Genomic DNA, 27,070 nt, shown 5'->3' on the forward strand with positions numbered 1-27,070 from the left:
GAAATGCAGTCATATATAAACATATATTTTGGTAACACTTTACAAAGCATGAACAATCACATAAAAATATGTATTTCGGTAACTCTCTATAAAGCATGAACAATCATATATAAACATGTATTTTGGTGACACTTTATAAAGCATGTACAATTATATAAATATGTATTTTGGTGACACTTTATAAAGCATGTACAATCACATAAATATGTATTTCGGTAACACTTTATAAAGCATGTATAGTCACATAAAAACATGTAATTCAGTGACTCTTTATAAAGCGTGTACAATCACATGAATATATATATATATATATATTTGATGACACTTTTATAAAGCATGAACACTCATGTGTAATCGTGTATTATATATATATATATATATATATATATATATATATATATATATATATATATATATATATATATATATATATATATATATATATCAATGGCAGCTTTACACTTAATTCAAATCAATAAAAATATCTACGGATCTGGACCAGATTTGCACGTAGGTAGATATCACAGATCTGTCTAGATTTGTCCATGCGCAAAAGCAGACAGGTATGTACTTAAGAACATATACATAATATCCTTTTTGCCCCTTTTTTTATGCATATACTGGAAAAAAATCGTTACACATCAAATATGTACATAAAAACCGAAACCGCTACATGTTCGATGCATAGGGAAAAATTGTCCTTCATATATGCAAATCGGCACTTATATATATATATACTCATATAAAAATTCAGGTTTCTTCCCTTCCTTCCACCAAAAACTTCACATAAATTCGACTTAGGCCGTTTTCCCCATTCAAATCGTTAGAGGAACCTGTACTTTGTTGAGAAACGAAAAAGAACCGGAGATACATCAAATGATCGGAGAGGAAGAGGGTCCCTTCCTCCTTCTCTTTTCCCTTTCTTTCTCCTCCCCCACAACTCTCTCTCTCTTTTCCTCTTTCTTTCTTTCTCTCATTTTTTTTTTAGTTTTTATAGAGGATGGGATCCTCTAGAGGGTGACACCCCTCTAGGTTTCCCATTTGAGCTGGGAGAGAGAGAGTCCTCCCTCACATGGGATTTTATCTCCAACTTCTTTCCTATTCTTCTCAAAAAGTTGTTGACTTTTCTTGCTTTCTTTTTTTTTCTTTACTTACCTTTTTGTTCTTTTAACAAATTGGGCTCTTCCAGAGGGTGACACCCTCATTTGGAAACCCTACTTATTTGGTAACTACCATATCTAAAATAAATTTCGGAATTAAATAATTATTCATATTTATTTATTTATTTATTTATTTATCAATTAATAAATGTCCAGAAGTTCCAGAGGATATCTTACCCCTTTATGAGTCTTTTTAACTTTAACTTTCCTTAAATTAAACCATTATATTGAATTTAAAGCTTTAATTTTGTTGAACCTTGATTTTGGATCCGGATCTGGATCCAAAATCCAAATCCATATGGATCTTGAACTAAACCAGATCCTAATTAATATGGGCCTTGGACTGGGTCTAGATCCATACTAATTTGGATCATATGGATCTGATTCGATCCGATTTAATCCTGACTCAGTATTATCGAGGCGGGCCTTTTTTGAAAAAAGCGATTTTCGGACCAACCGTAGCTCGAATTTAAAAAAGTAAAATATCATTGTTTTCAGAATTTTAAGGCACATCTAATGATATATTTCCTGAATTTTTGCCTGAATTTAAAGGTCAAAAATAAAAGTTTTTATCATATCTTGTTTGACTCGTTTATGTAACGCCCCAAAAATCCAGGACTTGTAACTTTTTAGAATAGTTTAGGAAGCTTTGAAATCATACAATAATCAGAGTTTAAATAATACTTCAGCGGAAAATGATATTTTTAAAACCACAAGTCAATGGACCTTGAGCGCATTACAGCGTAAACTTTCCTTTTGTCAAATCCCGCATAACCATTGAAATCAAATGGTTTAGAAACAGAGTTTCAATAATTGAGAATTCGTTTGTTGAAACAAAAAAGAAGCTTACTAAAACAGTTTTATTAATTCACGGTTTAATAAAAGATAAATTTTGAAACACACTTTATACCAAATTCACCAACATGTCCTCAGGAGCGAAACGTCAGGGAAAGAGCTCTATCTTGACCTCATCACGCCATCGTGCCATCGCAGACTGTATTACCTATCCAAAACCTGCCCATAAAATGGGTCAGTTTCACTAAAAACTGGTAGGTGCACAGACATGACAATATTGAACATAATTAAGCAGAATAATTTAATATGTCAAGTAGACAGACAATTATATAGCAATTTAATTTCAACAGATTCACAGAGCAACTATCATGAACACAATGTTAAAATTATTACAAGCATTTTACTGGCACAAGTAGGCTAACTATTACAAGCAAAGCACTGCACAAGAAAGTTAACTAGCAAAATACAATGCTTCATCAACCACACACACAATTCCATAAGTATTGAACCTGTTGTACCCTATAACTTTCATACGTGCATAACTGAACACATTGTGTGATCGGATTTAAATTATGTTTCGATATTAACTGGCCAAGCGGGTACGCACAAGGCACGACTCTAGAAACAGCCTAGACTGATCCGGGGGTTTATTATGCTATGTATTTTATGATAACCCGGATAGCTGACTGAGTCTGCACCTAAGGGGACGGTCGGTGACCAAGAGAGAAATCTCCAAAGCAGCATAAACAATGGATGCATCCCAAACATGGAGAGCTACCACCTAGGATAATTATGGTAGTCCCATTCCCCTAAATCCGATGACTGGGGAAGCCGAGTCTTTTGCTCGTAACTGCCATTAATGGCCTGTCCATCGAAGTTTTGTACCTTTCTGTCCTCTCTCCTGACAGGAGTCAGCGATTCGAATGAGTACATCAGGGGTAGTTAACTGAAGACTCATTCTACATACTCTGGTCTTTCGACCCACTCGAGTATTTTGCCGGTGAAGGCGAAAACATCACTTATTTAGGTGATCACAACATTTTGTTATTTGCGCTCATCGAGGTTGGCACAACCTACTCATCCAATCATCGCAACGTAAGAAGACGTACTTGTCAAAAAGTACGATCGTACATGTCATAAGTACGACTACGATGAAAGGGATATGGTTCCACAAAAGAAACCCCAACAGATGTTATCTGCAAAAGAATTAATACAACACAACCTGACAAGATAAATCTTGAATTCACTTCAAGAACATTTTTCATATTTCATGATGCAAGGTCATCTCGGATCTCTCGTCCGATCAACAAAGTACTTAACATGTTGTGCATGTCTAAAAGTACGCTATACTGAACCAGGGAGGTCTGTGGGCTTCTCAAAAGGAATACCCAACACACAACTTCATAACAACTCAAAGAATATAGGAGTGCTCATTTGGCACGATTCATCCTTAAAAGCCATAATGCCACATTAAGTCATTCACACAAGACACAACACTATCAATCTTACATCCAAAATTTATCTTAGTATCGACATGTTACACTAGATTGATACATAAAGAATGGGTCCTTCAACAGAACCCCACTCATTCATATGCTCATGCCCCTGATCAGGGTTATTCAAAATGAGCCGCAACTTGAGTCAAGGTTATAAAACATTTCTCCCAAGTGTGTGGACTTGGGAGGGGCCAAATGTGACTTCGCAATCCTGCAAGACTTAATCATACTTTGCAAAAGTTGTGCATTTTGAAGAGCCCTGGGTTTGCAGAAGGAAATCCTCTTTAAAAGAACTATAGTGCACAAGTGCAACTTCTAGTGTTTTGAAAACAGGTGATAACAGGATAGGCACAAGACTACATTTATGTAAGTACATATTTACCATGAGTGTGAGCATATGCAGGCTATAACATGTCAACAAACAACTCTCGACTTGCGATGCCGTACATCGAGGGAAAAGCACATAAGTAATACATGAGGTACCAAAACCATACATTGACCACTTAGACAGGCAAACACATAAGGTCATAAGTAATACACGAGACACAAGGTCGTACCTCACTCAAATGAAACGTGCAGGCAAAAATGGATGCAATCAAACAAGGGCATATGTATTTCAAGAAATACGAAACCACACCTCAAATTCATAAACACTCCGCAAAATAATAATCGAATAATGAAATTGTACATCCACCCATAGAAAGGTACAGGCAAGTATACATGCAAGCAATTTAGGGCATAAGTATTGCAAAAAGTGCGAAACCACCTTCAACACGTAAGCAAATACACAAATTAATACTCGAAGAGTAAAACCGTACCTCGACTCATAAACATGGAGACAAGAACAATAAGTCACGCAACAGCAGTATAAATCTAAGTACAACTAGCATAGACATTTTAATTATTTCAACTTAATTAGATCTTATTGCCCCTTATGCGACTTTACCCTACCTTGGGATGTCGTGCAGCTGCGTACGCCTACGCGAGAGGATAATACGAGGGTTGAGCTGTGGAGCACGATCGGGACCTGTTGCGTAAATAGGCAAGAGTGTTAAATATTCAATTATGTTAATATAATTAATGGTGCAACGGGGCAAGGGTAGAATTAGGCAATGGCGGCACCGACGACAACGGAGCGACAGGGAATGAGCCACTGTAAAAAACAGCAAGGCGGCAGGGGGTCAGCCCCTGCAGACAGCACTGAAGTGGCAGGGGTCGCACCCTTGCCGACAGCAGCGAAGTGGCAGGGGCTAGCCACTGCCGACAACAACGAATCGGCAGGGGGCTAGCCCCTACCGACCATACTAAAGCGGCAGGGGTCGCACCCCTGCCGACAGCAACGAATCGGCAGGGGTCGCTCCCCTGCCGACCACACTGAAACGGCAGGGGGTCGCACCCCTGCCGACGACAGCGAATCGGCAGGGGGCTAGCCCCTGCCGACAACACTGAAACGGCAGGGGGTCGCACCCCTGCCGACAGCAACGAATCGGCAGGGGTCGCTCCCCTGCCGACCACACTGAAACGGCAGGGGGTCGCACCCCTGCCGACGACTGCGAATCGGCAGGGGGCTAGCCCCTGCTGACAGAAATGAATCGGCAGGGGTCGCTCCCCTGCCGACCACACTGAAACGGCAGGGGGTCGCACCCCTGCCGACGACTGCGAATCGGCAGGGGGCTAGCCCCTGCCGACAGCCACGAATCGGCAGGGGTCGCTCCCCTGCCGACAACACAGAGATGGCAGGGGGTCGCACCCCTGCCGACGACAGCGAATCGGCAGGGGCCGAGCCCCTGCCGTCCGGCGAAAGGACAATGGCAGGGGAACAAACCCCTGCCGAAGAGAGAGAGAGAGAGAGAGAGAGATCGGGGCGAAGGGGTGTCGCAGGGGCCCTTGGCCCCCTGCCGGCACTCCGGCGAACCCCCAAAAGAGGGAAGGGGACGACAGGGGCCCTGTAGGCCCCCTGTCGGGTCTCCAAAGGCAAGGAGGAAGGTGGGAGGGCGCGGCAGGGGCCGTGCGCCGCCTGTCGGCATCCCGACGAGGTGTCAGAGAGGGAGATGGGAGGGGGAGAAGAGGGAGGAGGAGACTGAGATAGAGGGCGTACCTGGGAGGCGAGGTGGCTGGCGATCGACGGCGTGCGCAGGGAAGGAGGAGACGCACAGGGGGGCCGAAGGGCTGTGTGCCTTCCCCCGCCCCCTACAGTGCTTTTAAAAGCCTCAGGGAGGCGACGAATGGGGAAACCCCGATGGGTTTCCCTAATCTTCCGAAAACGAAGGTGGAAGGGGGGCGGCGCTCGGGAAGAGGATTTAAAATCCTCTTCCTGAGTCGGGTTATTAAAACCCTATCGCAGGCGGGCCCGGGTCGGGTCCGGACCCGGCCCGGCCCGGGTCCGATAAAATAAAATTTTTTTTTTTTAAAGACGTGGGTTTTACAGTTTAGGTCTTGTTAATGAGACTTGGGTCGAACCCAGATTCAATTGACACCACCTAATATAGAGTATTTTACCGATGTTACAATATTTAGCCAAATTTTTCTAAATCCTAGCATTTAATATAGTATAAAAACACACAATATTACATCCCTTGTAATAACCCAAAATTTTATGCATTTTGGGTTCGAGATCCGTTACCCGGATCCAAAAGATTATAATTAAAGAGATATGGATGAGTTGGGTTTGGACCCACGTTGGACACAAATAGATCCAACCTGTGGATCCACCATCCACTTCAGACCCGGATCCACGTTTCTTGTGGATCCAGCATCCGAGAATCGACCCGGATCCACGTTAGAGTGGATCCGGTACAACGGCACCGCGGGTCGCAGGACCCGTACCCAGACCCGGTTCGCTAGTTATAAACACTGTATATAGGAATTGTGCCTGGCACGATTCTTGTGAAAATTAAAACAAGAAAGAAGAAGGGGAGGGTTACTGCAAGTTTCTTGCTGGGGTTCAGTTCGATAAATGGTAGGAGAGGACCTCGCCTAACCGACCTCTCTCGCCTTTCTCTCGGCTTTTTCCTTCCACCTCGCTGGAGCATTCTCGCTGGCAACGATCTTGCACTTGCCTGCAGAAGCACTGGCGTCGGAGGAAGCCGACCACCTGCAACTGCTATTGCCGGCGATCTCCTTCTCACAACGAGGAACTGACGCCGGAAAACCTCCTCTCGCTGCAGCAACCTCCTTCCGTCATTGGAAAAAGGTAGGATCCTGTGCTTTTTCTGTAGGTATCGAATGACATTGGTTTGTGAATGAGTCTGTCACGGAAAAAGGAACCGAGTGTTTGACTCGATTCTTGGCTGTCGGAGAACCTCAAATCTGAGTTGAGGGTTTCGGTAGCTACAAGATCCGAGCCGTAAGAATCATGAAAGTATTTCTTGATTTGTGGGGTTTAGGTTTGCATACTATGTTGGATATCTGAGAAACCCCGAATCCATCTGCTAATTTGGGGATTTCTGGTGTTATGGAAAGAAACCCCAATCGATCTTACAAATTGGGGATTTCTGGGGTTGTGGAAAGAAACCACAACCGATCTTGTTAAGTTTGGGGATTTTTGGAGGACCTGCAACTGTATTCAATTAATGAGTGTTGGTATTTTCTCGAACTTCCAAATGAGAGCATTTTGATTTTTCTCTTAGGGGCAGATGTTCAGAAATCTTGGAATCAAAGGTACCTGTCTGATTGCCCTGTGTTGGGGTTACTGTTGAATACTTGATGTTAGCAGATTCGTGTTTGATTTATGCTGAGAAACGCAGTATGCCTATATGAAATCATGTTCTCGAATTTTTTATATCTGCTTCCTTTAACAGTACATTAGCATGTTTACTTAAATTCTGGATTTAACCCTATGTATGTTTCATTTAGCCAATCCTACTATGTTAAGTAAATCTCTGTTAGCCAAATGGGTCTGCTGTTAGCCTATTGTGCATCGGCATCATGTATGTTCATTTTAACATCTGTTAGTAGATCTTTTGTGTATGTTTCATTTAGTAGTACATAGCATGTTTATGTAACCTCTTGTTAGCCTAATCTGGGTGTGACTCATTTAGTAAAACTTACCATGTTTTAGGTGAATTTTTGTTAGCTGAATGGGTCTATTCATTTTGAAAATTTTAAACTGGCTTATGTTAGCAAGTTGAGTCTGGTCCATTATGGACAATATGGCCGTGAAGTTTGCACACCCCACTAAGTAGATGACCAGGGGAAAACTCCTAAATGAGGATACATATCTGACTTGGGAGCTTTAAATATGGCAAATGCCACAAACATAAAAACAATGGAAACTTATGGTTTGTATGATGGTCTGTGGACAGTTTAAATACTTGAGTAATATGATAATTTCGTGGATTGTATCAAATCTGTTTTCCTGTTAGTTGGTTGACGGTGATTAGATGTGATTATACGATATCTAGAGTTTTGTCATTAAATTGGATTTCTATATTATTAGGTTGACTGATATCCAAGATAACTATGTCATTTTACTGCCTATATCAAATCTGTTTCAATGTTGGTTTAACAAATGATATCAAATCTGAACACATGTAATCATGTATAATCTTATACAAGTTGTATGCATGATATTGTGAAAAATCAATATCAGTTTAATAAGCTTCTTCCTCATAAATTCTTACACTGCTTTTTGTCAGACAATTTGTGATGTGAGTTGGCCATATACAACACGTTATATGTGTTTGAGGAATGAGAAGGTTATGTTAGTTTCAAATATATGAAGGTGCACTTAGTGACATATAGAAATGTGCGTTGCCAAAAAGGGGCAATATGAATGGATTACCCGATGCGGGTACTTAGACTATTAGCTTATGCTATGGCAATCAAATGATGAAAACTTAAGTGTAAATATTGGGTGCTTGATTGGTTTAAAAGCACTACAACATTTTAAGTGGGTTTATGAAATGAATACTATAAATGATTGAGACTGTTTTATGAACATTGGTAAAATTACTAAGGTTGTGATCAACTGCTAAGGTAGTAAGAGAGAGTGGGGAAATGCCCTGAACTTCAGAACAATAACTAAACAATGAAACAAGTTTCTGAGGCTTACCTTGGAGAGGGTAGGTGGTACAAAACTTCGAGGACTTGTGTTGTGTTTCGAGCGTGAAGCGGCTCGTTGGTCCCCGTTCTCGGAGTTAGGGACCAGGACTACCTATGTGTCCTAGGTGGTAGTTCCATATCTTTTGCAGAAGTTAGAGATGCATCTTGTCTTGAGTTGATCCCTTGGGAGATTCTCTCGGCTATTGGTCGCTCCCTTGGGGTTTCAGTCTCAGTTAGAATGTTCGGGTTAATAAAATACTCTTGAATAATATACCCCCGAACGTTTTCTTCTGAGATGATCACCTGTGCCTGTGTGTACCCGCGGGGTAAGATAATTTAAACATAATTTTAGAGCAGTTAGGTATCACAGTGAGTGAAAATACCGGAGGTATGCGTTTATGTTCTTTAACATGCTTTATATTCTGAGCTTATGACGATATAAAATTGTGAAATGTGTAGATATGCGGTAGTTGAACAACTATATAAGAGTTGTACAGGGTAATGCTATGATTGTTGCAATACACATCTCACTTGCTGATTAATGTTACACTCAATTATTATTATGACTGTTGCATACCATACTTATTTTGCTTATTAATGTTGCACACTATACTTACTTGCTCAGTTATGATTGTTGTATAACTGTTTACATATTCATGTATATGAATGTTAGCTTAGTTTGCATAAACTGCTTACTTGTTTAGACATATGTTGAGATTCACCTTTGATACCCACATCACATGCTAGATTCATGACATACCTATATTAAGAGTTACAATTTTCCTACTTAGACGTGGTAGTCTAATTCCTATAATTTTTACCATTTTCAGGTAAACGAGTAGACTTACGAGCGGTTGCGGGATGAGGCATTGGATCGCGATTGTTGATTTACTGTTCTAGTGATTCCTTGGGTTTATGGTAAGTTAAATGTTCATATCATAAGGAAATAAAATACATGTGTTGAGTTTTCTATCCAAAGTAATGTTCCGAAATGCTTAACCCTATGTTGGTTATTTTTTCCGCTGTTATTAAAAAAAAAATCCACATAAATCTGGTTTAAAATTTCGGGGCCTTACATCCCTACCTGCTTAAAAGAATTTCATCTACAAAATTAGAACGTACCGAATAGATGTGGGTAGTGTTCATGCATATCAGACTCGGGCTCCCAGGTGCACTCGTCCAGTTCGTGTTGCTGTCAATGCACCTTCACGAATGGGATTGTCCTACTACGTAGTGTTCGCTCCTAGTGATCCACAATCTCCACCGACCCCTCCTCTATCGTCAAGTTAGACTGTACCTCGATCACCTCGTAGTGAATCACGTGTGAGGGGTTAAGCATATACTTCCTCAACATCGAGATGTGGAAAACGTCATGAATCTAAAAAAATTGAGGAGGAAGCGCCACCCGGTACGCTAACTCACCAACACACTCAAGGATCTCGAAAGGTCCAATATACCGAGGGCTCAACTTTCCCTTCTTCCCGAACTGGAACACACTCTTCGTAGGAAAGATCCAAACAAACACATGATCACCCACATCAAAACCGAGCTCTCTGCGTCGCTGATCGACATAACTCTTCTGCCTACTTTGTGCTGCAACCAACCTCTGCCGGATTAACTGCACCTAGTGCGAGTAGTGCTGGATGACCTTTAGAGACTCCATTGCTCTTACTCCAACCTCATCCCAACACACCAAAGATCTGCATGGTCTGCCATATAGAGATTCGTACGGGGCCATACCAATACTGGCATGGTAACAGTTGTTGTACGAGAACTCTGCAAACTTTGCATGCCTATCTCACTCCCCTGCCCAGTCCAGCGTGCACGCTCTAAGCATTTCCTCTAACGTCTATATCGTGCACTCTGTCTGCCCGTCAGTCTGTGGGTGAAAAGTCATGTTGAACTTCAACATGGTACTAAGAGCCTTCTGCAATTGATGCCAAAATTAAGACGTAAAATAAAGGTCTCGATCTGACACTATCGAACGTGGCACCCCGTGAAGTCGAACAATCTCATCCACATAAAGGTCTGCTAGACTCTCCAAGCTTTGACTGATCTTGATCGGCAAAAAATGAGTACTCTTCATTAATCTGTCCACTATCACCTAGATGGCATCGTGCTGACGACGAGTCCTCGGCAACCCTACGATGAAGTCCATTGAGATGTCGTCCCACTTCTACTCTGGCATGTCTAGTAGCTAAAGAAGTCCACTAGGTCTCTGATGCTCGATCTTCACCTGCTGGCAGGTGAGACACCGATACATAAACTCTGCTACGTCCCGCTTTATCCCATTCCACCAATACGCCACTTAAGATCCTTAAACATCTTGGTGGAACCAAGGTGAACGAAATACTACGACCTGTGGACCTCACTCATCAGCTCCTCCTGCAGTGCTTTCAGAACCCACCATCTGTCTCCAAACATGATGATCCCGTCCTCCCTACGACTAAACTGCGCATCAAGCTTCTGGGCACTCAAGCACAACCTCACAAAGTCCGAATCGGCTGACTAAAGTTCCTCGATACGGTCTATAATCTCAGGCTGTGTCGGCATCCCAGCATAAAGGATGCGTCCAGAATCATCTGCAAATGGCTGTCATCTGACAAACTTCTCGATTAAGTCCCAACTGCGCCGGATCAAACTAGCTGCCATGACAAAAGTCTTCCTACTAAGCAGCGCATCTGCCACTACATTCGCCTTACCAGGGTGATAGCCGATGAAGAACTAATAGTCCTTCAAGAACTCTAACCACCTGCGTTGCCTCAAATTTAAATCATGCTGCATGAAAATGTACTTAAGGCTCTTGTGATCAGAAAGAACCTCGAACTATTTCCCATATAGGTAGTGATGCCAGATCTTAACGCGAAGACAATAGCTGATAACTCTAAGTCATACGTGGGGTAGTTCTTCTTATGCACCTTCAGCTGCCGAGAAGCGTACAAGATGACCTTCCCATGTTGCATCAAGATACAACCTAGTCTTATTCCTAAAACATCGCTATACACTACAAAATCGCCCGTCCCAGAAGGCAAAGACAAAACTAAGACTGAGGTCAACCTCTTCTTTAGCTCTTAGAAGCTCTTCTCGCATCGAGGTGACCAAACAAACTTCACCCCCTTCTGCAAAAGCCGAACCATCGAAACAGTTATACGAGAGAAATCCTGTATGAATCGACGACAGTAGCCTTCCAATCCTAAGAAACTCCTAATCTCTGTAACTGTCTTCGACTGCTCTCAAGACAACACTGCCTCTACCTTGGCTGGATCAACCTCCACACCCTTCTCTGAGATCACGTAGCCGATAAACATCACTTTGTCAAGCCAAAACTACACTTTGAGAACTTAGCATACATCTTATGTTCTCTCAGTGTCTACAACACAATCCGTAGATATTCTCGATGCTTCTCCACGCTCTTTGAATATATCAGAATGTCATCGATAAACACAATGACAAACGAATCCAGTTACAAACTGAAGACCCGATTCATTAGATTCATAAACACTACAGGGGCATTGGTGAGTCCAAAAGACATCACCATGAACTCGTAGTGCCCATATCTGGATCTCAACGTAGTCTTCAAAACATCCTCTGTCTTGATCCGCAACTGATGGTACCCAAAACGAAGATCGATCTTGGAGAACGCCTTTGCCTTCCTCAACTGGTCGAGAAACGTACGAGATGATCCAGGATCTAATATTAGATATTCAAATAAGATATCCAGGATCCGACTTTGAAGATCCGAATAAATTATCCGAAATCTAATATCAGGTATCCCAATAAGATATCCAAGATCCGACATCAAAGATCTGAATAAGATATCTAGGATCTGATATCGAAGATCCTAATAAGATATCCAAGATCTAATAAAAAATCCAATTCAAAAGTAAAAATACCCCTATATAACATTCCAACGATAAAATTTAGGTTTATTTATGTGATAAAATTCACAAGCATTACAAGCGTACATGGGATTGACTAAAGTTCATTTATGAATTTATTTAGAACTTATTGACATTATTTAATTTAGTAAATAAAATTTCAGTTCATAGTTTAAGTTGATTCTATGTTTGAAATGGTTGATGGGTTGTGAACATTAAATTTGTAATGTGCCCCTAGTCCTTGGGAGGTTTTTCACAATTGTTTTTAAATTTTTTTTTTTGCATTTTTCAAGGATCAGTTTGGGGTCATTACATGTAAAATGTGTTTTCTTTAAAAATTAAATTGAAACTAGAGTTTGTGTTTTGACATTAACTCATAAGTAGCATATTGTTGAGCTCTTTATGATAAATCCTTCATTTTTATTTTTCTACAAATATATATTTTCTATGTTCTCGTGTATATTCATTAATAAATTTGTGTACATGTTCATTCAAAGTACATACATTTATTTGAAAAAATTTAAATACTTTTATGATTATTGGTAATTTCATGCATATGTCAAGGCATGTTCTTTGAAATCTTGGTAATTTCATGCATATTGCATTTGGTGGTAAAAGATTTGTCGGTGTTTGAAGGTGTTCGACCCCTTCTTGCATTATTTTATCATCAATAGAATATTATTGTGTTAACCACCTTGGGTGAATTTGGTATGTGAGCCCATTTTGTGGCTTGTGGTGCTTTGGTGGAACTCTTTGAGTGTCCACTTTGTTGATTGGTGAACATCTTTGAAGACTTTCATTTTCTTGCATATTATTCAAAGTTTATTTTGGGTATATTAGTGTCTTTATGATTATTTGTGCATATTCCTATAATATATTAAAAATTATATTCTAAAGTAAGTATGTGGTTTCTTAAGAACTCTAATTACTATGATTATATATTTTCTATACCTCTTCCTTTCTTGTTGAACAAATAAAATTCTTATTTTGAGCCTTTTATGGATGCCCTTTTATGGGCTTCGTTGGTGTGCCCTAATGGACACTAATTTTCTTGATTAAGAGTTCTTATCATTTATAAAATATTAAATATTATAGTGGATTTTATGTAGCCTTAAAGTTATTAGATTATTGCATATGCATGAATTTTAATCTCTTTGCGAGTATCCATGATTGATTGTGCTTGGATATGCTCTTGGTCTTGTGGCTGGTTCGTTGAGAATCATTGTAAGTTTTGGCCCCTTTTATGTTGTATATCATTGTTGTTTCATAATAGACTAGATTGAGTTATCTCTCTATATAGCTTGTTTATATTGGTTATACTCATTCTTCATTGTTATTGATGTAACCTTGATTGTCTTTACTTAAAAGGTTTATGAAAAATTATAAATTAATATTTTGTGTGCATATGATTGCACAAATCTTTATAAGGTTTTTACTTAACATTATTGGACTTTATTTGAAACTTGTTTTTTCAAATAGGATATTTGATATGAACTCTCCTATTTGAAAATTGAATTATGTGAGTACGAATTGCCTTTTATGGCATTTGGATTGTCCATCACAGAATTTTATATAATGCATCATTCTCTTGGCCTTGTTATTTATTCAGAGATGTTTGTTAGGGTGGGTTGTGTGCACCTCATTTTATGTCAGTGTAGATTGTCAACTTGTGGTTTGACTCTAACTAACGGTTGATTGATCTCTAAATTTGTGAGTGTACTGCTTCATTCATTTGTTGATTGACCATTGTTATTATTATAGATGCTTATAATTATATTTATTTGTGATGGCTATCTATTTTTGAAACCATGGTGTTTCAAAAGATTATTAAAATTGATATTCTTATTAGTGACATTAGTTTGTTTCCATTACAAAGTCTCTTACTTCGTGTGTCCTCTCTTTTTCTATGCCTTTTATTTAAGTGTCATTTTATGTAGACAAGAGACGTTGTTTATTAGTTTGGTGAGGTATGTGCACCCGTTGAAACTGATGTTGTTTATAAGAGGTTTTGGATTATTAGTGTGGTGAGTTATGTGCACCCGTTGAAACTGATGTTGTTTACAGTTTTACAATCATTTATAAGGTAAGTTATGTGCACTTCTTCAGGATTGTAACTGTTTTGTATTGTCAAGGTGCCCTATATTGTTTGTGCATGGTCACAAAGATGATTGTTGCCGACATTTGTGATTGATATCTTAATTTATATTGTCAGAGAGCCCTGTATTGTCTGGGAATGGTTAGAGAGATGATTGTTGCTGACATTTATAATTGTGCTCTTGTTCTAGTAACTGATACACTTAAATTTTGAGGTTTGAAGGTCTAGTGAGGTGATTTGCTTATGGTGGTCAAATTAGCGTTTTGATTTGTAAAATTCATTCATTATGATGTATGAGATTTTTCATAATTTTTCTAATCTCATTTGTTCTTTTATGAGAAATGGTTGTTGAAAATTTGAAATATTTTCATGCATTTTGCATTATATATGTTTTAGTTGCATGAGTACTCAATGATTAGTTGTCTTGCATAATTTGCATAATTTTATGCATTTTCTTAGTAAAAATTCTTATGTACATGCTTATAGTGGCTATTGTGTGCATTTGATTCCTCTTATTGTTCTCACTGTGTATTACCTATTGGTAAATTGGTGCTTATGCACTCCTTTTGTATTTGTGTGGAATCTCATTGGGATCCATTTTTTGTATTTCAACTTGTTTCTAAGCATGTGCTCTTGAAAGTTTTTTATTATTATCTCTTAAAATTGGTCCATAAGTGACTTCTTTAGTTGTATGATAGATATTGCTTCTAAAGATGTAATTGATCTTTTATGCATTTGACTTCTCTTAATTAAGTGATGAAAATAATTTCTTGTGCCTACCATAGTATAAAAATATTTTGGGATTTAAACTCTTTTGTGAGTTATTTTTTCATAGTATTAATGATTGTTTGAAATTTTCATATTTTAGGTCTATTATGTATTAATGTGATAAATCCATGTGTGTATTGAATAATGCATGTTTTCATGAATGTTTAAAATAATTAGTGAGTTATGAGCTTATCTTTAAGATATTTTGTGCATGCATTTCTCTTTTTGATAATATGCAATTATGTTCTATTATGAATTATGAACTATCATTTGTTTATTTAAAGTGAATCATTTATTCATGGTATTAATGTTACTCGACAAATCCTATTTCATGTCTTGCATGCATTAATGTGTTTTTTCTTGATAAATATATGTGTTGATTAACCTAAAGTTAACTTTCTTCTATTTGTTGGTTGTTTCTTGAGTTTTCATGATTGTGAAGTTTTCCTAGTAGTAGGTTTTACTTTCTCATTTAGAGGTATTGGGGTATTATGCATATTTGCATAAATGTTTATGATTTATAAGCATGCCTTCTTCCATAATATCAATATGTTTTATGATTCTTTGTTTTTGTGATACATATGTTCTTTTGTATAGTTGAGATATTTGGCTAGTTCTATTTACAGGTTCCCAAGTATTGAAGAGCCAATTAGAGCAAATGATTGATAGCAATATTGGAGACTCTGTACACCCTTCAATAGAAGGAACTAATGAAGAAACATAATGAAGACTATGAAGACTTTTAAAGACATGGGTTCTTGTATATTTGCAAACCATAAGTTTGAGGGGGTGTGTTAAGTTATATGTATAACTTCATATATAGTTATACATATTCAAGATATATGTAACTATAATGAATAATGTAATTTGGGTTGCCCACCAGGGGTATTTTTGTTATTTTGTACAAGCAAGAAAATAGGTTTTTATTTATTCTTCTTTTTAATTTTTGCATTTTTTATTTCTTTATGTAAAGGCATTGTTGTATATGCCTCCACATAGTTGTTGGGAGCCTCCTAATGTCTATTTTGGAGACTCCCTCTTGGGCTCCTCTTGTCTATAAATAAGGGCTTAAGGCCCCTTGTATTAAAAGCTTCTTTGAAGCTTCTTGATGAATAAATTTATTATTTTTAACTGTTGTCTCTCTTTTGATATTGTATGCAGTCTTTGTTAAAATGTAAAACTGTACATATATGTATATATAATAATATTATATTATTATTATATATATATATATATAAATACATTTTTCATTTCTTTCTTTTCTGTAATTTTTTCCTTTATTTTTATTTTTTGTCTTTATGTCATCTAGTTCAGTTTGAACTAGAATGACTGTTGCTAGTCAAGTCCTGTCCAGACTTGACTAGCAATAGAGCTCTTGGACTGACACTGTCCAACCGCTCTTAATAGAGCTGTTGGACTGACACTGTCCAACAGCTCTAAATAGAGCTGTTGGACTGTGCCCAACAGCTCTATTGAGTCCTCTTTCAGCTGTGTATATAAAGGGGTGCAGCCCCTCTTGTATTTTACTCCAATGCTTCTTAAGCAATTGGTTTTTCATATCAATAAAGAATACATTTTTATTTTTATTTTGTTTCCAGTTATACCCTTTTTAAGGGTTATGCTTTAGTGTCATTCTTGACACTTGCTCTTGTTAATCTAAGCTCGTGTTTCGAAGATCCCCATTTCATTTCATGGTATCAAAGCCGCGGAAGTACTAAATCTTGAGGAAAAGCTGCCTCGGTTTCCGTGCCCCTTTGCAAAAGTGTTCGCCACTTGAAGAGAAGTGTTTTATCACTTCATTGGAGAAGATTTCGCATCTTGTTGTATTGTTTTTTTTTTTTCTTTTTCATTTTCCTTCGTGTTTCTCTTCTATCCCTATTCTTTCTCTCCTTGTAATCGATGGATGACAATGATAAAGTCACCATCATGCCTATGAAACTAAGCGATACGAACTATGTAACATGGGCTTCAATCATGAAACACCATATATGGGAAAAAGGCTTATGGGGGATTGTGGATGGTTCTGATTCGGAACCTAAGCTATCTCTTACTAAAAAGGAGGGAGATAAAGAGGTCTCTCTATCGGAAGAAGAGAAAATCAAGGCTATTGCCTCATACGAGAAGAAATGGAAAGAATGGAGAATATCTCATGCGAAGATAATGTCATGACTTATCAATAGCGTTGACATTAAAAAATGCTCAAGTCTTGCCAAATTTGATCATGCCGATAAGGCAAGGGAATACCTTAAGAATATGTATTCCCTTAAAGATATTGCACACGTGTGCAACCTCCAAGAAAAAGTTTGAATGATGACACAAGGAGACAAAACTATTCGTGAATATTACAATGGGTTGTCCGAACTTTGGGAAGAACTTTCCCTTTTAGAACCAAAGTGGCATTGTGCCAAAGACATCGAGCTTCGTCAGAAACAACTCGATGCTGAACATTTTTACCAGTTTATCACTGGATTAAGGCCGGAATTTGAAACCACTAAATCGGCCCTACTTCACCGGGGAAAAATTCCATCTATTGTTGAAACTATTGAAGAGTTAACAATGGAAGAAAATTGTCTCCGGAAAGGTTCTTTAAAAATTGAAGATGATTCCGTTTTAGCCGTGTCTAGACCAGGGAATCATGTTCGATCATATAGGCCTCCTCACTTTAACCGACAAAATGGTGACTATGATAAGAAGAAAGTTATTTGTCATCACTGTCATGAACCGGGACACTACAGGCCACAATGTCCCAAACTTAAGGAGCTGAGAGAAAAAAAAGCTGCAATTGCTGGATCGGAGCCTAAAGATCAGGATGCACCAGTTTCCCTGGCCCAACTAATGGAGATTCTTCAGCTTCTCATCAAAGGTGTCTCTTCCTCATCTGAAGCTTCAACCGGCGCAGCAACCTCATCTTTTTCTGATCTAGGTAAAATTTCTTGGCTTCTTGACTCTGGTGCATCTTTTCATATGACCCCAAATAATCAAAGTATATCCAAATGTGTTAAAAATAAAACAAGTGTGTCAAAGGTCTTTACTGCTGATGGGACTTCTCTTGAAATAGAAGGAATAGGAAATTTTGAAAAAATTTATAAAACAAAAAAAAAATTATTCCAGAAATTAGACATGTTCCCAAATTAAATTTAAATCTTTTATCTGTATCTCAAATTTCTGATTATGGGTGTAATATTTCTTTTTCTTCTCATGGTTGTTGGGTACAGGATCGCCAGTCAGGCAAGCTGATTGGGGAAGGCCATAGAGAAGGAGGACTCTATTACATGGATTTTTTAGAAATGCCGAAGAAAGTTTTTTGTTATAATATTCAAAAAATAGAGTTGGAACTGTGGCATAAGAGACTTGGTCACCCACATATAGCCAAAATCCAACATTTTCCAAATCTAGGAAAATTTTGTAACTCTGAATCATTTGATTGTAAAGATTGTATTCTCGGCAAAATGAAAAGATTACCATTTCAGAACAGAACCTTTTTCTCTTCAAGACCACTTGAATTAATACACTCGGATGTTTGGGGTCCTGCACCAGTAATTTCTAAAGGAGGATTTGTTTACTATGTTATTTTTGTCGATGATTTCTCCCGACATACGTGGATGTACTTTCTTAAACATAAGTCTGAAGTATTTTCATACTTTCAAACTTTTCATAATATGGTTAAAAACAAGTTTCAAAATGATATTACTATTTTTCGCACAGATTCAGGGGGAGAGTTTTTATCCACAGATTTTCAAAATTATCTTAAATTGCATGGCATCACACATCAAAGATCTTGTCCTTATACACCTCAACAAAATGGACTGGCAGAACGAAAACATCGCCATATTATAGAAACCACTAGGACTTTATTAATAGCAAATCAAGTCCCGAAAGACTTTTGGGCAGAAGTTGCCTTAACTGCCACCTATCTCATTAATAGGATGCCATCTTCTTCGTTACAAAATATCACTCCCATTGAAAAACTTATGAACATTTTTCCAGACTACTCTAGACTAAGAATATTTGGGTGCAAATGTTTCATATTTACTGACAAAAATGATAAACTTTCCCCTCGTGCGATTCCCTGTGCCTTTTTAGGATATGCTGAAAACCAGAAAGGTTATAGATGTTTTGACTTCAAAAATAATAAACTATATGTGTCTAGAAATGTTTCCTTTCTTGAAAAGGAGAGCTTCTTTGATTTTAGAAAATTAAAAGACGTCACTGAGTACTCCTTTTTGCTAGATCTAACATCAACATCTGATGAATATGACCTTGACTGTAACTTTGATGATGATCAAAGAATTATTGATCTTAATGTTGAAAATGAAGTTCATAGAGATACTAGTATTCAATATTCCAGGCGACAAGAGTCTAATCCTCCATGTGCACTTGAGAAATATTCTAACATTCCAACTAGACAATCAACCCGAATCTCGAGGCCTCCAGGAAAGTTTGTATCATACGAGTCTTTCTCACCCACATATAGGGCAGTTATTGCATTAATTCACTCATATGAAGAACCATCCACATATTTTCAAGCAAAAAATGATATCAAATGGATAGAAGCCATGAAAGCTGAATTAGATGCACTTGAAAAGGCTTCTACATGGAATATTCAAGATCTTCCTCCAGGGAAGAAAACTATAGGATGTCGATGGGTTTATAAAATTAAAACCAAGAGTGATGGTACTCTTGAAAGATATAAAGCCCGTTTAGTAGCCAAAGGTTATGCCCAAGAATATGGGATTGATTATGAAGAAACCTTTGCTCCGGTGGCTCGTATGACTATTGTCCGAACCTTAATTGTCTTAGCTTCTATCAAAAAATGGTCTATTTTTCAAATGGATGTCAAAAATGCTTTTTTAAATGGAAAGCTAGTTGAAGAAGTATATATGGAACCCCCTCCTGGTCTAAGTATTCCTAAGGTAAAGTCCTTCGCTTAGAAAAAGCTCTTTATGGACTTAAACAAGCACCAAAAGTTTGGTATGATAGGTTTAGTCGTGTTATGATTGATATTGGCTTTCAATTCTGTTTAACTGACACTGTTTTGTTTATTAAGAATTCTGATGCAGGGATCATTGTGCTTCTTCTCTATGTGGATGATATGATCATCACCGGAAGCGATAAACAGGGAGTTGAAACAATCAAAACACTTCTTAAATCTCATTTTGAAATGACTGATTTGGGTTTGTTGAGATATTTTTTAGGCATTGAAGTTGCTTATTCTCCTAGAGGATATTTATTATCTCAAACTAAATTTGCTTTTGATATTGTTTTCAGGTCTGGTATTACTGATGATAAGAAAGTCGACACTCCAGAAGTTGTTAATGTTAAAATGAAGATTGATGATGGAGAACTTCTTGCAGACCCTACTCCTTACAGACAGCTTGTCGGGGCACTTTCCTATCTATCCATTACCAGACCAGATATAGCACATGTTGTTCATACAGCAAGTCAATTTCAACATGCTCCTACTTCTGTTCATATGGGAGCAGTCATGCGTATTATCAGATACATCAAGTCCTCTCTTTCACGAGGACTTTTCTTATCTTCCTCCTCTTCTCTTGATTTAATTGCATATACTGATGCTGATTGGGGAGGTGATCCCAATAACAGACACTCAACCACTGGCTTTTGTGTCTTTTTAGGGGAATCATTAATCTCGTGGAGGTGTAAAAAGCAGCAGAAGGTATCTCTCTCATCCACCGAAGCTGAATACAGAGCCATGGCAACCATGACCATGAAAGTAGTTTGGCTCCGACGACTGCTTGCTGACATGGGAGTTGAAGCAACAAAGGCTTCACAAATGTGTTGTGACAACAAAAGTGCGATCTACATTGCCAGTAACAGAACATTCCACGAACGCACCAAACACATCGAAATGGATTGTCACTACGTCAGAGAGGAATATCTACACGGGATAATTGATCTGCCATATGTCACTTCAGAATATCAGTTAGCAGACTTCTTTACAAAGCCTCTCGCTGCTCCCCGATTTCACTTTCTCTTAGACAAACTTTCGCTCATTGTACCGTAAGTTTGAGGGGGAGTGTTAAAATGTAAAACTGTACATATATGTATATATAATAATATTATATTATTATATATATATATATAAATACATTTTTCATTTCTTTCTTTTCTGTAATTTTTTTCCTTTATTTTTATTTTTTGTCTTTATGTCATCTAGTTCAGTTTGAACTAGAATGACTGTTGCTAGTCAAGTCCTGTCCAGACTTGACTAGCAATAGAGCTGTTGGACTGACACTGTCCAACAGCTCTTAATAGAGCTGTTGGACTGTGCCCAACAGCTCTATTGAGTCCTCTTTCAGCTGTGTATATAAAGGGGTGCAGCCCCTCTTGTATTTTACTCCAATGCTTCTTAAGCAATTGGTTTTTCATATCAATAAAGAATACATTTTTATTTTTATTTTGTTTCCAGTTATACCCTTTTTAAGGGTTATGCTTTAGTGTCATTCTTGACACTTGCTCTTCTTAATCTAAGCTCGTGTTTCGAAGATCCCCATTTCATTTCACTCTTGTGCTTGTGCAAGCCTTAGTGCTTTTTGGATTGTCCCATAGTGGATTTGTGCATGTGCACTTTGTAATTGCGTTCTTCATAAGCCCTTAGTGGTTTTTGTGCTTTGGACCATTTGTGGGTGTGATTTGTGCCTCTTGAGTGAAGTGTGTGAAGACTCCTTGTTTCATTACAGAAACCCTTTTGCTGGCAGTAGTTTTAGAATTTATGACATAAAATCCGTTCAACGTTGAATTATTTTTATTAATTGTGGCATGAAATCTTTAGAAGCACTGAGAAACTTCCTTAGGGCTTGGTTTACTCTTGTTTTTGGCAAGAATCCTATAAAATGATGCATAAGAGTATCAAGCAATAAAAAAAGAAAGAAGAGTACTTTCTCAGATCTGAAATGTACAACTGGGTTTTGCTTCCTAGGAGATGGTCTTAATTTCATGTGGTGCAATAAGCAAGATGCCACTTTTTGCTTATCTACTGAGTCTAGACATACAACTTATATTAGTTATTGAAGCTATTTAGTTGTGGCATTTGCTTGCTAATCTTAGAGTCATCATGACTCCATTATGCCACTAAGAGTGCTATATACATTACAAGCCAAGTGATCACATGGAACATGTTGCTATTGACTACCACATTATTAGAGATAAGCTTTTGGGTGGCCTTATTACTATATCATATATCATTAGCAACATTGTAAATAGCCGATACATTTATGGCGCCCTAGCTGATCTCCCTTTGAGATTGAGGGTCTGTGTGAAAGTGTACATACATAATTCCTAAATAGGTTTTCAGGTATTATATTTCTCGAATTTTCACTATTTGATTATTTATTTTATCTATCTTATGATGCTTGAAGTATTTCTGCCTTTCACCCTTTCTGTTCTTATGTTGATGTATATACTCTGCAATTTTAGGAGTATTTAGGTAATTCAAGGGAATGAAACTACATGTTGCACTTTTACCATTTCATGAAGCTGTTGGAACTTACTGAACTCAGTAGCCAATAGACCCCTATGAAACTTTTTGGACACTGTTTATTTTGTATGAAACCCCAATTAAGCTAAAAGTATAGGAGATCAAATAGTCTGCATAAATGTGAGCAATTTTGCTGAAAACCAGGAATGACTCTGAACCACTATAGGCACAACCACGTTCAGGTTTGGTCCATTTCAACACCAAACAGACTTTATCATCTGCTCACAGACTGGTTGATCAAAACAGAAAGCCAATGGAGTTTGATTCCAAAGGAAGTTACAAATGCATCCATGGTGATTAGTGAATGATGGAACCTCAATGTTTCCCTCTAAAGAGTTCATAAGAGTGAACTAGTTTAGACACCCCTAAGACACCAATTGGTGCTGTCAAGCAACTAGAATTTGAAGGGCTTTTTCATTGGCTAATTCATGATCCTTTGGCAGCAAAGGAGATAAACAATCCTCCCCTCATATAATGATAGAAACCTCTGAGTATTCAACTTCTTATCCCACCTTTCTTGTACATTGGGATCTGTTCAATACCAAGTCTGAAATTCACATGACCACCAGAGGTCCTTGTCCAAGTAACCCAAGTTACAGACTTACACTGTTTTGAGCAATTTACTCATGGAGGACGAACTGGCCCAGGTTCACACTACTTCACCATCGCTTTGAATCATCAATGGGCCAAACTGCCGAACATCTAACCATATCAATTTGCTCAAATCAGAAACTTCCCTATCCAATCACCAACTTTTTCTTCCAGTTCATACATGTTCCTCATTGCTTTTCTAAAGGAGTTGGAGCTCTCTTTTTTAGTCCATCAGCACCATGCTACAATTTATTGGACACGGCAGGGCCTTGGATGTTTTAGGCATTAAAAATATGTCATGGTCTATATTCTTCGGAACGATGGTAAAATCACAAAGAAGAATAAGGCATTTCTCAGGCAGCATACTATGAATATAAGCCTCGACATAATTAGCTTTCCTAGAAACATAATGAATGAAAGGCATGGATGACAGTTTTCTCATGTTCTTATAAAACATGCAATATAATTAGCTTTACAATGACTGGTTAACTCTAGAATAACAAACTGGCACTTACAGTATATTATATTCATACAATTTAAAGTTCACTCTACAGTAAACCAAGAACGAAATACAGCAATTCACCATAAAAAAAAGGTTAAAATTTTATGTGTTCATGATACTTGTCATTTCTCCGGTCCACAAACCATGCACGAAAAAGGCAATAAAAGGACCAACAAGGAACAAAACCAAAAACCGAGGAATGTGGGCAACAAGGAATATTATTGATACCCACTTCCATAAAACGCTAGTTCCTGTCATACACATTAGCCCATCAAAATTACTAACCCATCCATGAAAGTTCCTCACAATGATTTTTTTTCTTTTCATTATGGAAATGGAACATGACTTCGCATTTTCTAAAGTTTCGTGATCTAAATAATCAAAGACACGAATATGTTGTCACCAACAAATTCAAAATCAAAGAGAAACCACAGAATATGAATCCCAAAGACATCCCGAGAGAGAGAGAGGCTCCTTTGGTACCTTTGAAGATGAAGGGTATGGATTGAGGAGAAGCCGCGAGCTGCAGCATTTTGCCCTTTCGATTAAATGTGGAAAGGAGAAAAGGGAGATGAGAGGGGCGCCCTCAGGCTCCGATTGGAATGGCCTTTAGTATATATGGATGATGAATGAACCCAACCTTATCCCCCTTTGGTCGGACAACGGTCGGCTATGTCGTACACGGGCCGGATCGTGATAGATTGGATTGTAGTCCGAATTACAGTAATAAGTCCGGATCCGAAGTCAGATTCAACATAACAGTTGAATTTGGATAAGAAATTTTATAAAAAAATGACCGCACTGTACACAAAAAATGTTGCATTTTTTTAAAATGCCTTACAATTTTTGAAATCTGCCCGATATCTAAATTCATAAATTTTTTATTATAGAATAACCTTTTTATCTTTCGCATAATCGAATTTTCTCCCTATATGTGAACTTCCTCCCAAATATTTAAATATGTGAATTTTCTCACATATGCGAATTTTCTCTCAATTATGAGAATATGCAAATTTTCTCTCAAATATAAAGATTTTTTCTTAAATATGTGAATTTCCTTTTAAAGACTTTAGTGGTACTTTTGAAGCACGTCTAAAGGTTTTTTTACCTTTAACGATACTTTTGCAAATACCAGGCATGAGATTATTTGCTTGACATGTCCTAACATTCGCAAATACAGTACGACATTCACAATCATGAGTTGTAAAGGTCCTCAAAATGTGCAAACTCCTTTTACTAAAATCGCACACAGGCGGAAGGACGTTTGCAAATGTGTGAAGACATTCATGTGCGAAGGTCAGAACATTCATAAATACGAAAATATTTAATTAAAAAATATGCGAGCCTCATTTTAATAAAATCACACGGATACAAACAGAAGGACATTCACAAATGTGTGAGAGAAAATTCATATATTTAAGAAGAAATTTGTATATGTAGGAAAAAATTCACATATTTAAATATTTGGGAGGCGCATGTTTGAAAGAATTTCTTGTGTGAAGGTTAAAAAGGTTCTTTTATAGATGAAAATTTGCGAATTTGGACATCAAGCATATTTCAAAAGTTGTAGAGAATTTAAAAAAACACATCATTTTTTAGGCACAGTACAATCATTTTTCAAATTTTATGGAGTTAATGTTTGCTACAATGGCCTTAGCAGAACCCATTATTGTTTTTTTTTCTTTTTTTATGGTAAATCTAACCTCATAGATGTGATTTACATGCTCCATTTAGTAGGAGTAGGCTTTTAAATTGCCAAAATACGTTGTGTACATGTTTTTGTTGATGATGCATAATATGACAGTTTTAAATACATCAAAATGTTTTCTCACAAAAATATGTTTATCATCTAAAAACATCGATCGTCTAGGAGTTGTTCCCCACTAAATCATCCATGCACAACACGTCTACCAGGTTAGATTGAGTCAAAACAACTTGAAACCAAACTTCTCCTCAAGAGGATAGATGAAGCGATTCAGGTGAGATCCAACTTTCAGTTCACACATGGGATCTAGGCAGTCCGAGGCGGCCGTCACGACTCCTCTCTTATTGAGAATCCATATATTCCTTTTCAGTGTATGGACGGCTATCTCTCAAGCATTGGTTTAGTCTCAGCCTTAATGAAAAAAAATGGAGCACCTGACCACACATCTTCATCTACCAAGAACTACTAGATCACCCCAGAATGAAAGGGGCATCGTGGGATCCCAAAATAGATTATAGGTACTACTGATTGTAATAAATATTACCCTTTCTAAGGTGATAAATGAATTATCTAATTGTTGGCAGTTTTTATTGCATTTATCACCAACAAAAGAAACAACCACCAACTTTTTGGTGCCAAACCCACATTTAGGGGAATTCTTCTTCATTTTCTAGGTCTTTTCCATCAGTCATATTTCAAACTTATCAAATTACAAAATATTAGCTGTTAATACGAATCCTCTTTTTATCAAATTTCAGAGAAATAGCCTAATTGTGAGGATAGCATTTCTTAAATCCTAAATATTATAAAAGCAGAAGGAAGGCTATCAGGTGAAAAAAAATTGCAAGCTTTGTAACTTTTGCTTATTTGACATTCATGTCATGTGGGTTGCAATGTAAAAATTAATGAGCTATTATTTATAACTGTGCTCTCTCTCTCTCTCCAAAATGTCTCTCTTACCTTTTCTTAATAAGCATAAAATGAGGAAACTAGCGTTCTCTCTCTCCAAAATGCCTCTCTTCCTTAATAGCCATAAAATGAAATTATTTTGTAATATTTAAAATTATAAATATATTTATGGTTCTTGTTATTTTTAGTTTTAATATTGATAATGGTTGGGCCGATCATCTAGTTATTATAGTGACTATGAATCCCAATTATCAAATCCTTTTTCGTTATCAAAGAAAAAAACTAGATTTTGGTAAAAGTAGTTTGGAAAGAGGAGTTTAAATGTAAAAAGCATGATCAAATTGGATTAAACCGGTCCTTGACAAATGTTTAATGAGAAACACAGACCTGAACTCGACGACTTTGATAATGTCAGAATGTCATCTCAATATATATCTGGATCTTATTTTAAGGTCCATAGTTTGCACCTCCAAACATAAGAAAAACATGGGTTATTTACAAAAGCATACCTTATTTTCTTTCATAACTCAGATTCATATATACCCAAAAAAATTGGTAATTTAAATACATCATTTATTTTATAGTTAAAAAAATCAGCTTTACCATCTGCAACTCAGTTAGGTTCCATTC

General features: G+C 37.5%; 1 protein-coding gene across 1 annotated transcript in view; it reads right to left on the bottom strand.

Annotated features, from left to right (window-relative positions):
• LOC149844927 (uncharacterized) overlaps positions 1-24,407 on the bottom strand; it is a 69,990-nt gene extending 45,583 nt beyond the window's left edge. The window contains exon 1 of the mRNA XM_089986538.1: positions 24,310-24,407. The gene's annotated coding sequence lies outside the window, so the exon portion shown is untranslated. The remainder of the gene's footprint in view (positions 1-24,309) is intronic.
• Between the last annotated feature and the right edge of the window lie 2,663 nt (positions 24,408-27,070).

Source organism: Nuphar pumila, chromosome 2 (assembly GCF_984573655.1).
Source record: "Nuphar pumila chromosome 2, dmNupPumi1.hap1.1, whole genome shotgun sequence".
In the NCBI taxonomy this organism is placed as follows: Eukaryota; Viridiplantae; Streptophyta; class Magnoliopsida; order Nymphaeales; family Nymphaeaceae; genus Nuphar; species Nuphar pumila.